This window comes from Rhinolophus ferrumequinum, chromosome 17 (genome assembly GCF_004115265.2).
Source record: "Rhinolophus ferrumequinum isolate MPI-CBG mRhiFer1 chromosome 17, mRhiFer1_v1.p, whole genome shotgun sequence".
In the NCBI taxonomy this organism is placed as follows: Eukaryota; Metazoa; Chordata; class Mammalia; order Chiroptera; family Rhinolophidae; genus Rhinolophus; species Rhinolophus ferrumequinum.
In genome coordinates, this window is record NC_046300.1 from 66,896,358 (window position 1) to 66,913,377 (window position 17,020).

General features: G+C 41.9%; 1 pseudogene; it reads right to left on the minus strand.

Annotated features, from left to right (window-relative positions):
• Positions 1 to 2,088: 2,088 nt before the first annotated feature.
• The window catches only part of LOC117037079 (chromobox protein homolog 3-like), a 30,391-nt pseudogene continuing 15,459 nt past the window's right edge, over positions 2,089 to 17,020 (minus strand).

The window sequence follows — 17,020 nt, forward strand, 5'->3', positions numbered from 1 at the left end:
TGTTCTTCAAAGTGGTCTCGGTTATTTTCATTCCTTTGGTCTTGCGTGCACATTTTAGACTCTGATTACCAACTTCCATATACACCACCCTTTATGAATATTGTGGTTTGTCTGTTAGAATGTATCTCCTGTGCCAAGCACAGTGTCTTCATTATCCAATAACTACCCTCTCCCCTTCCTTTGCTAAAAGATGACTATGTCTTTACTTAGTGGTTGGTGATGAATTTATGACACCTCCCCATTTGTGATTCACTGGATGAATGTTGATTTCTTCATTGATTCATTCAACACTTGAGAAATATTTCTTTTTTTTTTAATATAAAACTATTTATTGACCACTGTTTACCAGTATTTACAATAAAGTAAACAATATACAGCTGGATACCATTCTGATTACTACAGTTATTGTTTTTCCTGGCTTCTGCTGCACCAGTAATCCAAATACTTAGATTAAGCCTACAAGAAAGGAATGAGCTGGGATAAAGAAAAAACATGCAGGTCGGTCAAAAAGAGTTTAGGGGCCGGCCCGGTGGCTCAGGCGGTTAGAGCTCCATGCTCCTAACTCCGAAGGCTGCCGGTTTGATTCCCACATGGGCCAATGGGCTCTCAACCTCAAGGTTGCCAGTTCAATTCCTCGAGTCCCGCAAGGGATGGTGGGCTGCGCCCCCTGCAACTAAGATTGAACACGGCACCTTGAGCTGAGCTGCCGCTGAGCTCCTGGATGGCTCAGTTGGTTGGAACGCGTCCTCTCAACCACAAGGTTGCTAGTTCAATTCCTCAACTCCCGCAAGGGATGGTGGGCAGTGCCCCCTGCAACTAAAATTGAACACGGCACCTTGAGCTGAGCTGCTGCTGAGCTCCCGGATGGCTCCGTTGGTTGGAGCGCATCCTCTCAACCACAAGGTTGCCAGTTCGACTCCTGCAAGGGATGGTGGGCTGCGCCCCCTGCAACTAGCAAAGGCAACTGGACCTGGACCTGAGCTGCGCCCACCACAACTAAGATTGAAAGGACAACAACTTGACTTGGAAAAAAAAAAGTCCTGGAAGTACACACTGTTCCCCAATAAAATCCTGTTCGCCTTCCTCAATTAAAAAAAAGAAAAAAAAAAGAGTTTAGATCATAAAAGTTTGTTCACCCATTTATTCCAGCAGGTCCTAAACTGCCAAGTTTCTGACCTTCGTTCCATGAACGAAGTCTTACACATTCCATGAATACTGACCCTTTAGTTAGTATTAGCAAAAAGATTTCAACTTCTTGTAAAGGAAGTTGTTCGCCTAATTAAAACACACCAGGATTTGCCTAGTTTTCTCATTTGGGTGGGATGGTTGTTGGTAGTGACAAAATTTTCCTTTAAGGGGTTTTGCAAATAAACTTGCCTTTATGGGACTGTAGATATGAAGTCTGATATGGCTGCTTTTAAATTGTCTAATTTTAACTGCTTACATTTTATTTGAATTGCCCAATTAGTTACAAATTATCTATGTAATTTCAAAGGTTAAAGCTTCAGGAAAAATTTCAATTTCACTTGAAGTGTTTCTAAGGTTGCTGAAAACGATGGCGTCCCAGAAACATAGGTTCATCCATGGTCGTGAAATGCTTTTTATTGTAGTAAATGTTAAAAAAAGAAAGAAAACCATTTCTATGTATACACACCCCCAACCCCCTAAATAAATAAAAAAACCCAGAATGATCCTTAGGCATATATGAGTTAAACACAAATTCTGACTGAGTAATGACAGTGGAGATTTCCCCCAACATTTAGAAAAGCTGTTATTTAACGCAGAGGAAAATATATAATATGGCATCAAATGTTCTTTTCTGATAAAGGAAGCAACTACAGAAAGCTTCTGTTCAAAGTAACCAGTGCTATAGATGCAAAACGACCCCCCCATGAGTCCCCCAATACTACTTCAAAACAAACATATCAAATTTGATTTTCATTAGAGTGTTATTTCTTCACGCTAATAAATAAAAAAAACCAAGACTGAGAATTTATATATATAAATATAAATATATTAAAATGCATAATATAATATAAATATATTTATAATAATTATATAAATAAATATAAAAAGCAATGCAAATAATTATTGGGCTTTGTCTTCTGGACAAGAATGCCAAGTTAGTCTCTCTTCATAAAAAGCAATTACAATTTGAGAACACTTCATATTTGCCTCTTTTGCCAGCACCAAATCTGCCTCATCTGAATCTTTCCATTTCATGAGAAACATTAATTGTCCACTGCTATCTGTGGCACCAATTATTCATTCAGGATCAAGACCTCTGGCAAAGCCTCTTGGTCTGTCAGCAGCATCTCTTCTTTGATTTGCTGTCTTCAGACTCACTGTCAGATAAAGACTTTCTTTTTGTACCATCTTTTTCTTTACCAGCTTTTTGAGAATTAAGAAACGCTTCAATTACCTCTGGACAACCTAAATTTTCTTTAGGTTCCCAAGTATTATCAGCATCTGTGAATCCCTTCCACTTCAGGAAATACTCCACCTTCCCATTCACCATGCATTGGTCCAGTACTTTTTCCACCACAAATTCTTCAGGCTCTGCCTCTTCAACTTTTTTATTTTTCCCATTCTGTTTCTTTCCCATTTTTTGCAATGTAGTTTTATTGGAGGCCATTTTTTATTGCAGACTTGAAGAGCTATTCACCGCCTTAGAGGTGCTCTGGGTCTCGCATCTGCAGCGGCTCCGGCCCTGCGCGCCTTCAGCTTGAGCCACATCCCAAGAAATATTTCTTGAATGCCAAGTATGAGCCTGCCACAATTATTAGGCACAGAAGATACATCAGTAACTAATGTTCCTTGTGATAAATTCATTGAGGGAGGAGAACACATAATGAATGATATAGATATTGATTTTTTTAAAGGTGACAAGTAGTATGGAAAAAATAGAAATAACCAAGTAAAGGGGATTGGCAGTGCCAGTGGTGTAGCTGCAATTTTAAATAAAGCGGTGCCTTAGTTTCCTAGGCCTGCTGTAACAACCACCACGGAGTGTGGGCTTAAAAAACAAATGCATTGTCTCACAGTTCTGGAGGCTATGTGCCCATAATCAGGGTGTTGGTAGCATTGCTTCCTTCCGAGGGCTGTGAGCGAAGGATGTTATAGGCCTGTCTCCTTCACTCGTAGACCTGTCTCCTATCTGTGTTTTCATATCATCTTTACTCTATGTGTATCTGTGTCCACATTTCCCCTTTTTTAAAAAATAAGGACAACAGAGATATTGTACTGGTGATCTAATGACCTCATTTTAACTTGATGACCTCTGCAAAGACCCTTTCTCCAAAAAAGCCCGCATTCTGGTCCTGGGGGATATAACTTCAAAGCATGAGTTTTGGGAGGACACAATTCAGTGCATAACAGGCAGGCAGGGTAGAATTCATTTATTTATAAGGTGATACACCCTAAATCGAATCTTTTTCCATAGGGCTGTGTGATGAGGGAACTTTGCCACTAAAAATATCTAAAATGTAATTGCTGGTGGACATAAAAGCAGTTGGTCTTTCAAACTGTTTGAAGCCCAGAATCTGTGGAATCTCTATTCCCTTGCCATCCATCTCTCAGATTCATCTCATTCTTGGAGTAACTTGCCAACTGCAACCAATAGCTGTTTTTATACATCATTACTTTGTTTTTACCTGATTCCTGTACAGCTGCTGAGACACTAGCAACATAGTTAGTTTGGAACTCAGCTAAGGACAAAGTTAACTAAATCAAATTTTTTCACTTCCTGCCATGGAACAGGAAAGCCAATGCCACGGGTTTCATCAGTGTGTGCTTAATGAAGGGATGAATGTTAAGAAGATACTTTGACCCCCCCATGTGCCTATAGCTTTGGACTCTGTGATGCTGCAGGTTTTAATTCCTCGGGGCTTTCCCATTCCTCTTAGTAAACCGCCAAGATCCTTAGCCAGATGTGGGGGCAGTGAGGAGTTTCAGAAAATAGTGCAGCCTCTGGATTATGGAGCCAAAGTGATCGGGTTTGAACCCTGGCCCCTCTATTTCTTATTGTGCAACCTGGCACAGGTCACTTTGGGCTCATGAAATGGAAGTTACTACATATGAACAGATTTACCATGAAATTTAACTCATATGCCACATGACGTTTTAAACATAATTACTTTCTTCCCTTCAAATTCTAATTTCACCTTAGTAACTGTTGCATTTTAAGTCATTACATCATCAACACAATGACAGAGGGAGACAGGACAGTATTCGAGGTACCTCTGAGTGATTTTTGTCTCTGGAAAGAATAACCATGGTAGGGCATATTTACTTTTTCAATTAGAATAGCTGATTTTATAAGACTCCGTGCCATGTGCCAGGCATTATAGTATTGAGACCAGCCACACACTAGCTAGTTATTTTTTAATTGAAGCTCCACCATTACTAGCTATGTGAATTTGGGCAAATTACTTAAAAATTCCAAACTCTAGTTCCCTTAACTAGAGAGGGGAGAATACTGTGTTCCTCGTAGGGTTATAGACGGAAATAACCTAACGCAGCAAAGGGCTGGCTCAGCAGATGCGGTACCTCGTAGTCAGCTGTCTGTAGTTTTTAAAATCAGCAATGATGAGTACAACTTGTTGTTAGCATTCACTTGGAGCTGAAGATTTGTTTCCCCAAATCCCTGGTTTTCTAAGTATTTCTTAAAATCAGCTTTACTGAGGTACAATTTACAGAGCAAACTGGGTCCATTTAAAGTGTTTAGCAAATGAATACTCATGGAACCACCACCATCAACAGACAGTTTGCTCCCAGTGGTTCCACTGTGGTCCTGTCTGCCCTCCGTTGCTCTCCCATCCCCAGCTGCAGACAACCAGGGACTTATCTGCTGTCCTGATGCATCGTGTTTTAGAACGGCATATACGGGAGTCACAGAGAGTGTACTCTTATATGTCTGACTTCTTTGACTTAGAATGCTTTTGAGATTTAACCAAGCAGTTGAGTAATCATTAGTTTGTTACATTTTATTGCTGAGTAGAATTCCATTGTATGGCTGTACCCCAATTTGTTTATCCAGTCACATGTTGTGAATTATTATACATGACATCTGTTCTTTACATGGACATAGGTTTTCAATTCCAGAAATGGATTTGATGAATCATATGATAACATAGGTTTAGCATTTTTAAAGACATGGCAAACTGTTTTCCATAGAGGCTGCACTATTTCATAATCCCACCAGCCATGGATGAGGTTTCTATTCGCTCCTGTACTCATCAATTATTACATTTTTTTTATCTTAGTTGTGCTACTGGCTGTGAAGTACTATCTTGTTGGGGTTTTCATTTGCATTTCCCTAGTGACTAACGAATGCTGAGCCTCTTTACATGGCTTTCATGGACAGTCAGTCCTACATATTCTTTTAAGTGAAGCATCTGGTAACACATTTTGGGTGTTTTTTTTTTTTTGTTTGTTTGTTTGTCGTACTACCTAACTTATGAGTTATAAGGGCGACATTTTATACTTCTCACTGTACAGACTGTCCTCATTTCGTTACATTTATCTAAGTGTCTTACGTTTTTGTATCATCCAGAAATCCAGCTCGTGGTGGAAGTAAGGTTCAGTGGATTAGGAAAAGGCCTGACCTGAAGCCCAGAATGACGGCTGCTTTTACTGCGACCAAAGCAACTGGGAAACCAGGGGCTCACAGGCAGGTGGGTCCGCCCAGGAATGTGAACAGTGTAAGGGGAGGTATTTCCAAAGGCCACACATGACTTGTGCTCAGTAAGGCCCACTCTGAGACATGCTCACCTCTCAAGTTGGGTCTCACTGCTACTCCTGTGAACCCAACACAGCAGCCCAGGGGGGCCCAGCAGGAGGCTGCCTTAGGTCTGGGTCAGATTTTGCTTCCAGAAAAGCATCTTGGGTGCCAGTGGGCCCAAAGGGGCTGGTGGTGAGTCTGCACAAGCAGCGGCTGAATGAATTCGAGCAAGGTTTGGCACACACACAAGCCACCACCAAACACTGATGACCACAGAACAGCAGCAGGGTTGTGCCAAATGGGTCTTGACACCTTAGTCTCTGTGAATTAATTCCCATACTCAGGGAGAGAAGTACTAGAATCCAGGCCTTCTGAGAACCAGACTAGCCAGTAGTCTCATTGGGACTCGGGGGAACTCATATATGTTATATACGAGAGAGAACAAGCTCCAGGGTTGACCTGATTGTTTCCCATGACAGGATACTACTGGAACGGGGGGGTGGCGGTGGTGAGGGGGTGGAGGGGGACAAGGCTTGGTTGGGCCCAAAGTCCAACCCCTTCTCTGATCTCCAGCCCACTCTCTTGTCATTCAAGGCGGGGGGGGGGGGTCTTTTATGTTACTTAGCCCAGAGTGGCTCCTTTTCTGATTCCACTTCTTCATGTGAGACTGCAGGAGTTCTGAGAGACGGAACTCCAGCATTAGGCCTCTGGAGTAGGTGTCATTCATTGTTCTGATGATGACACTCAGAACTCACGTGAGTGAACATACTGAAAATAATGGTGGAACTTCCTTAAATGAAGTTGTACTTGAGACTTATTGTTATTAGACAAAACTAATATTTATGCTCATATTTTTCCATCTATTGAGCAGATAGTTTACTGCGTAGTGGAACTGGAATAGACAGATACTGACAACACTGTCTGCACATGTTGTTCTCGTTGCTCGACTGGTAACTTAAACTTTGAGCCTAATCTCCTTCCTGGCATCCTCTCGGAAAAACGTGGGCAGAGCAGGAAAAAATGCTACAGACCCAGTTATACAGACACTCTACAGCTAGGAGTTTATCCTGAGGAACTTATATTACATGTGTGGACAGTATGAGGACATTCATTGCGGAAAAATAATTAAAGTCAACCTAGATTTAACAGGAGGAAGGCTAGATACATACGCCATATACGTGAGACGGCATATACGCAACCATTTACAATCACGTTTACACAGAATATGTACGTGGTGGGACATGACCTTGATGGATGTGGAATTTCTTAAAAACCACAAATGTAGTAACGGTCTTGGATAAATTTCAAGGAACGCAACACCTACCAACACTAAATCACAAGCAAATAGAAAATCTGAATAGACCTGTAACAAATAAGGAGATTGAATCCGTAATCAAAAATCGAATAGAGTAGTATATACTGTACTCTAGAAAGGGCTTTGGGAAATGGGGAGAGGTCTACAAACATAAGCTTTTATTGCAGAACACTTAGCAGAATAGTGTGTATAGGTTTACCCAAATTGTCTTTACAACATACGATTGGTAGAAAAGGGAATGGTAAAGACGCTGAGGAGTCACCCTCCCAATGTCATAGGGGCTCCTGGGCCAGTTCATGCTCTTCTAACTAAGTTTGCTGCACTTCAGTAGTGTGAGCAATTTGGGGAAATATGAATTTATTATGGCATTTTGTTTTATGTTGAATTATAGGGTGTCTCTGACTTATCAACACCTGCTTTAAAAATCATCAGATCATTCTATTCTAAGAATAAGTGGAGAGAACAGGGAAAGCATAACCTCTCCACTGTAGAGAAACATCTGCACAGACACATTACTTGAAATCACACTATTTCATAATAGTTCCAGTGTTATTAATACACAGCGTCAAGCAGAAAGGCTTGACTGGAACTGGTGCATTATCTCTTCTTGGGTCTCCAGTCTGCCAACTCACCCTGAAGATTTTGGACTTCTCAGCCTATGTAGTCTCATAAGCCAACTCCTTAAAATAAATCTTTCTCTGTATCTTCATATCTTATTTGTTCTGTTTCTCTGCAAAACCATGATAGATTGAGATGGCTAAGTCTGCAGAGGCAGGTAATGGTTAGGATGTGGAAGGAAGGAAGGAAGAAAGGAAGTGAGGAAGGAAAGAAGGAAGGAAAGAAGAAACGAACTTTGTAAGTTCTAGTCTGAGTGACTGGGGGAATGGAACTGCCTCTAATTAGAAAGTCAACAAGAAGTGGTAGATATTTAGGGAGAGGAGAATTAACTCAGGTTGGGACATTTTAGTTTATGCTATAATTGTCCATGTAACTGAAAACAGCCAAGAACCAGGGATAATTACGGAGATAAAGTTTAATGAAGGTGATACAGTACGGAAGCCAGTTGAATAGAAGTAACGTCTGAAACCATGGCAAAGGAAGATAGACCAAGCAGCCAAAACAAAGTTTCTTAAAAAGGAGAGCGAGAGAGAGTCAAATCAAGACCTGCTGTGTGTGTTGGTGTTGAGCAGGGGGTGCCTGGAACCAGGAGAGCAGCCTAGGGAAGGGGACAGATCAGGACAATTTAGCTGGTGCAGCATCCAGGAAGGGGAGACTTTCAGGGAGAAGCAGGAATCAACCATGATGACCACTACAGATATGAGGACAAGTAGCTGCTGGAGATTCCACCTCGGTGTGGTTTTTATTTGAGTGACAGGTATAGACGATGGCTGACACCGAATTAATAAGAAAATAGCTATTAAACAAGTGAAAGATTGTAAGAGTGGGTCATTTCCAAAGACGGAAATTTGGCGGTGGGAAAAAATTGCAGGACAATAAGTTGAACAGACAGCCAAAGCAGGACGCTACACTGGTTAGTGAGAGGTGAACATACTGTGGACACAGTGGAAGGGACCAGTACTGAATATGCGTGTGAAGAGAAGACGACTGATGCGCTGAAGTACTTAGGGAGGGAAAGACGGTAAGAGCCCTACCTGCAACCCGACTATTCATTCCAAGCAGAAAATAGTGGCATAAAGTATAAGTTTAGTTTCTCTTCTTACTAAAGAAAACAAACCATAAAACAACCCTCTCCCCACCAGCATGCAGTCCTTCCTATCGGGTACTGTTAATGGACTCCAAAGGAACAAGTTCAAGATAGGGTGCTTAAAAAGAAAAAAAAGACATCGAATTCCCGTTCAGAAGAAAAATATCTGATAATACTCTAGATGAAAACATTTAATTAAGGGGGCCGGCCCAGTGGCTCAGGTGGTTAGAGCTCCATGCTCCTAACTCCGAAGGCTGCCGGTTCGATTCCCACATGGACCAGTAGGCTCTTAACCACAAGGTTGCCAGTTCAATTCTTCGAGTCCCTCAAGGGATGGTGGGCTGCGCCTCCTACAACTAACAACAATAACTGAACCTGGAGCTGAGCTGCGCCCTCCACAACTAAGACTGAAAGGACAACAACTGGACTTGGAAAAAAGTCTTGGAAGTTCACACTGTTCCCCAATAAAGTCCTGTTCCCCTTCCCCAATAAAATATTTACAAAACAAAAAAACAGCAACAAAAAAACAATTTTTAATTAAGTTCAGATTAAAGTACATTTTGCTGCATAAGATTGAATCCTGTTGTGTTATAAATGTAGTAATTAAATCAACGTAGCATAAAAAAGATAAACCCTCAAAAACTTAGTTGAAATCCAACTACTGAAACCTCACTAGTGTCAGTTACAACAAACCCATAGACAAAATCGATTGCATTTGACTTACCCGCTAATTTTGGAACAATACCTCTGGCCAGTGATTTAGGAAATTCTTACAGGCAAACAATCAAATTTCCAGGAGGTATCCTTGTCTTTCTTCTTCTTTCTTTCTCTGTAATTTAAGAAGAATGAACCTTGACTTTAACACATTTGAGTATCACTTACAAAGTTTTTGTCCCTTTTTAATTGAAGTAAATATTGGTGATGATATGGGCACTTCAGGTGTCTAAAGAAAGAAGCTGGAGCGTAACTGTTGTAAAGCTGCCCACAAAGTGGGAGCAAATAATAGCATGTACAGGTGACACATGAATGGGTGTCATTCCCACATTACACACGAGATGGCAGCAGAGAGCGTGTCGCTGCCCACCCTCCTTAAATTGAGAATCCAGGCCCCTGGGACTGAGGTCACTGTGAGATAAATCGTTTCAGGCCCTTCATAGGCCTCAACGCACCTACTGCTCCCATTTTCCAGAAAAGGCAGAAACAATTATTATCTCCATGCACAGGTAATTAAACGGGAGAGTGATTCTAACACAGTTCTGAGTCCAGAACCGGGACCGACATGGGCTAACATGGGCCAATAGAGCTTGCACACACTGGATGCAAATAGTCCTTGCAGTGCTGGGGTGCATCATGGTCATTCGATTTGAAGAAAATCTGCACACAACCTAATGGTCCAGCTCGCCATGCACTCGCCCAAGCAGGTTTTGGGGTGGGACCAGGGCAGGCAGGTGGGGATGGGGACCAGGGCAGGCAGGTGGGGAGGGAGGTGGTGGCCTGGCCCTTCGCAGGAGCACACGCAGCACCAGATCCTATGAGAACGACTCCCCCACAGCGATGCGATGGGGGAGTCCTGTGCTCGGGCCTTTTAAAATCTCTTCCTCCGCAGCCCCGAGCACGGGTCTGCTTCTCCGCATCTTCCCTTCCTCTGAGGTCACAACTGCCAAGAGCTTCCTGGCTGCTCAGAATGGAGTCTGGGGTGACACTTTCCTTATGGGGGAAGAGCCTGAGCCTCAGACAGGTGCAGAGCTGGCTTCTGTCTCCTCCAAGTACCAGCTGTGTGACTTCAGACAAAGACATGGAAAGTCAGGCTCCTCACCTGTCAGGTGGGGATAACGGCTCCCTCTCCGGTGGCTGTGAGGTCAGTGAGGTGACGCAGGTCAGCTCCTGCCCCACATGTGATGGGCCCTCACTCCTCCTCCCTCTCCCCTTGTCAGTCCTTTCTCTACCTCCATGGGCTGGAAGGATCAAGCGTTTAGCAAATAGTCTCCTGGTGGCAGAATGAGCTCTCCTGTTGGTGTCCACACAGCCACAGTCCCCCGAGTGCTGACTCTGGCATCTGTGCCAGCTTCATCCTCAGGGCGGCGCTCACCACAGGTCCTCCCTGGTCTTCAAACCCTGCTCATCTCCAAATTCAAGGCCCTTTTCTCAGCTCAGGCCAGAGCACCTCTCACCGCTCTTCTCACTGGTCTCCCTGTTACTGTCCTCCTCTCACCCAGTGCAACCTCCACACTGTGACCAGCTAAGTTAGGGATCTAATCCTGTCACTTCCTGTGCCTACAACTACCAACAGCTTCACTCGGGCTAGAGAGTAAAGTCTCCATCATCAGCACAGTGTTGAGACTTTATCAGGCCTCATGTTCTTCTCCTGGTCTCATTTCTTATCATAACACCCCAATTCACTCACCAGGTACCCCGGCTGTCAGAATTAACCTGTCTGGTGTCAGCTTTAACAGATAGAGGTGTCAGCACTGAGACTGAGCCTGAAAGCAGGAATCTGAATAAAATACAGACTTTAGTGAATAGTAATACATCAACATGTGTACATTGATTGTAACAATTCTGGAAAGAGAGGAGAAAGTAAAACTAAAGCAAGATACGCCTATTGCGTCGAAATGGGTGATTTCCATTAACAAAATGGACCCTAAAATGAGGAAAATATTAACCAATGAGCCATCCAGGACCTCTTCCTCCCGCTTATTCTCATCTCATTGCTCTGGAGTTCCCTCTCCTGGGACAGGGAAGGAAAGGGGACAGAGCAGTTCGGAAGTTCCCCTGGGATCGGTCCCCGCCCAGTGTCCTCATCTCCCGCACCCAGGAAGTCTCGATTCCGATATGTCAGGTAGGACCGGAAGCAACTGAGATGAGTTCCCTGGAAGCTGCGGTGCTGGACGGGGGCCAGAGAACAGATGCTGGGCCAGGAAAGCAACAGATTCCACACCACTGAGCCCTAACCCTAACCCCAAACCTAAAACCTAAGCTTTAAAACCTAAACACTAAACCCTTAGCCCTAAGCCTAAATCTAAACCTTAACATAAACTGTAAAACCTTACAACCATAAACCATAACCAACAGTACAAACCATAACCTAAACCCTCAACGTAATACTAAACTATCTCCAGAAACCACAAACTATGAACCATATCCGTAAACCATAATTATAACCATAAACTATAACCAAAAACACATAGCCATACACCATAAACGTAATCCACAATCAATCCCATAAACCATATAACACACATGTAGCCATAAACAATACGCATAAACCAGAACCAAACTGTAACCCATAATCTTAGCCTTAACCCCTAACTCAGCACCACACTCCCCCTCAGCCCCAACCCTAACCCTGTAGGGCACTAATAGCCCCTAACCAGTCAAATCAGAAGTAGGTCACAAAAACAGAACATGCAGATCTATATCCCTTATAGAGATGTAATAACGTGCCATGAAACAGGACTATGAAACCAACTGCACACTAAAATAATCATGCACCGTAAGCAACTGTGTTTACACCAGAAACTCACAGGCTATTCAACGAACTGAAATCAACCACGGAATACCCAACAACAGTATGAAGGAAAAACACATGATCACAAAAAGCTTTTCACAAAACCCAATGCTATTTGATGATTGAAACACTCAAGAAAGTAGGAATAAAAGGAAGTTTCTTCAACGTGATCAAGAACATTAGGCGGTACTTAAGCAAGCTTCATGGCTCATTTTTTAAGACGACAGGTTTATTCCTGAAATCCAGAACAAAACCAGGATGCTGGCTCTCACCACTGTCATTCAATAACGTACCGGAAGCTCGATCCAGAGCAATTAGGAAACGAATGAGAGGCTTCCTGTGAAAGGGAAAACTGAAACTGTCTATTCACAGATGACACGTCACATCTTACATACATAACTTCCCAAAGAATAAACAAAAAATTATTACTAGTAAAGTAATTCAAAGTTAAATGACAAAATATCAATACACTGAAATCTGTTTTATTTGTATACACTAGCAAGGAATAATCTAAAAAAGAATTTAAGAAAACAATTCCATTTTAAATAACATCAACGTTGATAAAATACTTAGGAATAGTGCAAGGCTTCTACACTGAAAATGACAAAACATAATGTCTTTCTTTGCTGAAAGAAATTAAAGAAACCTACCTAAATAAACGTGAGGCCATCCCATGGTGATGGAAATTGTTAGGACGGCAACAGAACAGACGCGATGTAAGGATTCAGGGGTCATTCCTGTGAAAAGGCCCCAAGGCCTTTGTGGAAAAACGCACAAGCTGATCCTAATATTCACAGCAAATTTCCAGGGAAGAAAAAAGCCATAAGGATCTTCAAAAACCAAATCAAATTGTAGGCTCACCTTTCCCAAACGTAATTTGTAATTAGTACAAAGCCACAGTAAGGAAAACATGGTGACACTGGCATAGAGATATACATAGAGATCCATGGAATTGTATTGAGGGCCCAGAAATAAACCCGTCCATCTAAGTCAGTAGATTTTTTTTAAACATACACATTTAACTTATTTATCATTGTCATTTACAGGTTTATTTTATAAAACACAGAAAGATGCTTTTTTTCTATTTTTTCTTTTCCTTTTATTTTGGTAAGGAGGTTTAATCCCCAAAAACTTTATTTTGGTGAGCTTCAGTGGCAGCTCACAGTGGCCCATTTGGGGACTGAACCGGCAACCTTGGTGTTAGCAGCACCACGCTCTAACCAAGTGAGCTAACAGGCCACCCCCAGAAAGACATTTTTAAAAGTTCTCTATGATCGGAATTTAAACACTAGAAATATTGGGATGGCATTTCGTGTGATACCAAAAGTTTTCCTGTCTACAGTTACCACCTTCAAGGAATTGACATTACAAGGCAAAAGTAATCTGCTGGGTCCCTTTTTCGAACACTGTGCAAAAAAATTGTGGCAACACCTTGGAAAGTCAAACAGATACCCCCAAAATGGGGCAGTCATGCACGGTCCTGTAAAGTATGTTAAGCTTTCCCCCACCTAAAAGTTAAGCAATAAAATATATGAACTACAGTTGACTTGGTTTCAGGAGAAGCACATTTGAGGATGTACATTAGTGTTCTCATCTTCAGTCATGTCCAGGGATTCTGTAGGCCACCATGCTATTTAGTCTGGATTGTGGTAGTGAGGCAGGAAGGCAGACTTGCTCACAATTGGTAATCAACTTCCCATTTTTCAGGCACAACCTAATATTTGTATAAATCAGTAGATCAAATGAACAAGAAACTTCCAACAGTGGCAAGAATGTCATTGTAGAGTTCCGGGCACGCACGGGATCCCAGGGCGGAACGGAGAGCACAGAGACCAGGAGCTTGAGAGGCACGGGATTCAGCATATCCAGGGGCCAACTCCAGACCAAACTGGAGTGCTGCCGGGTTTGACCTGCAGGTCACACACCCAGAGGGGGTTCTCTGCAGGCACTGGAGCCCATAGAGGCCAAACCACATTTGGGTGGTCAACCCTCATGCAGCAGAGCGCCCTGTGGGGGGCAGAGCCAAGTCTCACAACGGGTCAGCCCAGGAGTTAACTCCACCTACTCACAAGCAAAAAGCAATTAAAGATCTTCCTGAACGGGACAGTGTGCACAACACAAGAGTCACCTTTGGAGCACACGCAGAGGAGGACGACGTGGTGCGAGTCAAATATAAAGGACACATACTACATAAGATAACCTAGCAAGAACTAAGAACTCTAGGGGATCTACCTAATACATCAAAACAAACACAGAGAGTCAGCCAGAATGGGGAAACAAAGATACACGTCCCAAATAAAAGAACAGAAGAAGCCTCCACAACTGGAACCAAATGAAGCAGACGTAACCAACCTTTCAGAGACAGAGTTCAGAACACTGGTGATAAGAATGTTTAAGGAGCTTAGAGAGGACATAAAGAAAGATGTAAAAATCATAACGAACAACCAGTTAGAACTAAAGAACACAATTACCGAAATTAAGAACTCACTTGAAGGAATTACCAGCAGGTTAGATGAAGCAGAGGATCGCATCAGCGACTTAGAAGACGAGTTAGCAGAGATCACCCAAACGGAACAACAGAAAGAAAAAAGAATAAAAAACAATGAGGATGGCTTAAGAGACCTCTGGGATAACATCAAGCGCAACAACATGCGCATCATAGGAATACCAGAAGGTGAAGAGAGGAAGCAAGGGATTGAGAACATATTTGAAGTAATAATGTCTGAAAACTTCCCCAACCTGATGAAGGAAACCAACATACAAGCCCAGGAAGTGCAGAGAGTTCCAACCAGGATAAACCCAAACAGGTCCACACCAAGACACATTATAGTTAAAATGGCAAAGCTTAAAGACAAAGAGAGAATCCTAAAAGCAGCAACAGAAAGACAGAGGGTTACATACAAGGGAACTCCCATAAGACTATCAAATGACTTTTCTACAGAAACATTGAAGGCCAGGCGGGAGTGACAGGAGATACTCAACGTGATGGAAAACAAAGGCCTGCAACCTAGATTGCTTTATCCAGCAAGGCTATCATTTAAAGTTGATGGAGAGATAAAGAGCTTTCCAGAAAAAAATAAGCTAAAGGAATTTATTACCACCAAGCCAGCATTGTAAGAAATACTAAAAGGACTTCTGTAAACAGAAGAAAGATCAAAACAACCTAACTACAAATTTAAAAATGGCAATAACTATGTACCTATCAATAATCACTTTAAATGTAAATGGATTAAATGCTCCAATCAAGAGACATAGGGTGGCTGACTGGATAAGAAAGCAAGACCCTTGTATATGCTGTATACAAGCGACTCACCTCAGAACAAAAGACACACACAGGCTGAAAGTGAAGGGTTGGAGTAAGATATTTCATGCAAATGGAAACGAGAAAAAAGCTGGAGTTGCAATACTTATATCTGACAAAATAGACTTTAAAATGAAGAACATACTAAAAGATTAAGATGGGCACTATATAATAATAAAGGGATCGATCCGACAAGAGGACATAATCCTAGTAAACATCTATGCACCCAACATAGGAGCACCTAAATATATAAAACAGGTACTGACTGACATAAAGACAGAGATCAACAGTAACACTATTATAGTAGGGGACTTCAACACACCTCTGACAACAAGGGACAGGTCTTCCAGACAGAAAATCAATATGGAAACAACAGCCTTAAATGATACATTGGACCACTTGGATTTAATCGATATTTTCAGAACATTTCACCCCAATGCTGCAAAATACACGTTTTTCTCAAGCGCACATGGAACTTTTTCCAAGATAGACCATATGTTAGGCCACAAAACAAGTCATGTTAAATTTAAGAAAACTGAAATCACACCAATTGTCTTTTCTGATCACAATGCTATGAAATTAGAAATGAACTACAGGAAAAAAATTGGAAGACACACCAATTCATGGAGGCTGAATAACTTATTACTAAATAATGAATGGGTCAAGCAGGAGATCAAGGAAGAAATCAAAAGATATCTCGAGACAAACGAAAATGAAAACACGACGACCCAAAATCTATGGGATGCCGCGAAAGCAGTCCTAAGAGGGAAATTCATAGCTTTGCAGGCCTACCTAAAGAAACAAGAAACATCACTAATCAACAGTTTATCTTCACACTTAAGGGATTTGGAAAAAGAACAGCAAAATAAGCCCAAAGGGAGCACAAGGAAGGAGATAATAAAGATCAGAGCAGAAATAAATGAAATAGAAACCAGAAAAACAATACAAAAGATCAATGAATCCAAGAGTTGGTTCTTAGAGAAGATAAACAAAATCGACAAACCTTTAGCCAGACTCATTAAAAAAAAAGAGAGAGAGGACCCAAATTAATAAAATCAGAAATGAAAGAGGAGAAGTGACAACGGACACTGCAGAAATACAAAAAGTTTTAAGAAGTTACTATGAGCAACTCTATGCCAACAAATTTGACAATTTGGAAGAAATGGACAATTTTCTAGAGGCGTACAACCTTCCAAGGCTAACTCAAGAAGAAACAGAAAACCTGAATAGACTGATTACCACCACGGAAATTGAATCAGTAATCAACAGTCTCCCAACAAACAAAAGCCCTGGACCAGATGGCTTTACAGGGCCATCTGGAATTTTACAAACCGTTCAAAAAAGAATTATCACCTATTCTCCTCAAGCTCTTCCAAAAAATCCAGAAGGAAGGAAGACTCCCAAACACTTTTTACGAAGCCACTATCACCCTGATCCCAAAATCAGACAAAGACACCACAAAAAAAGAA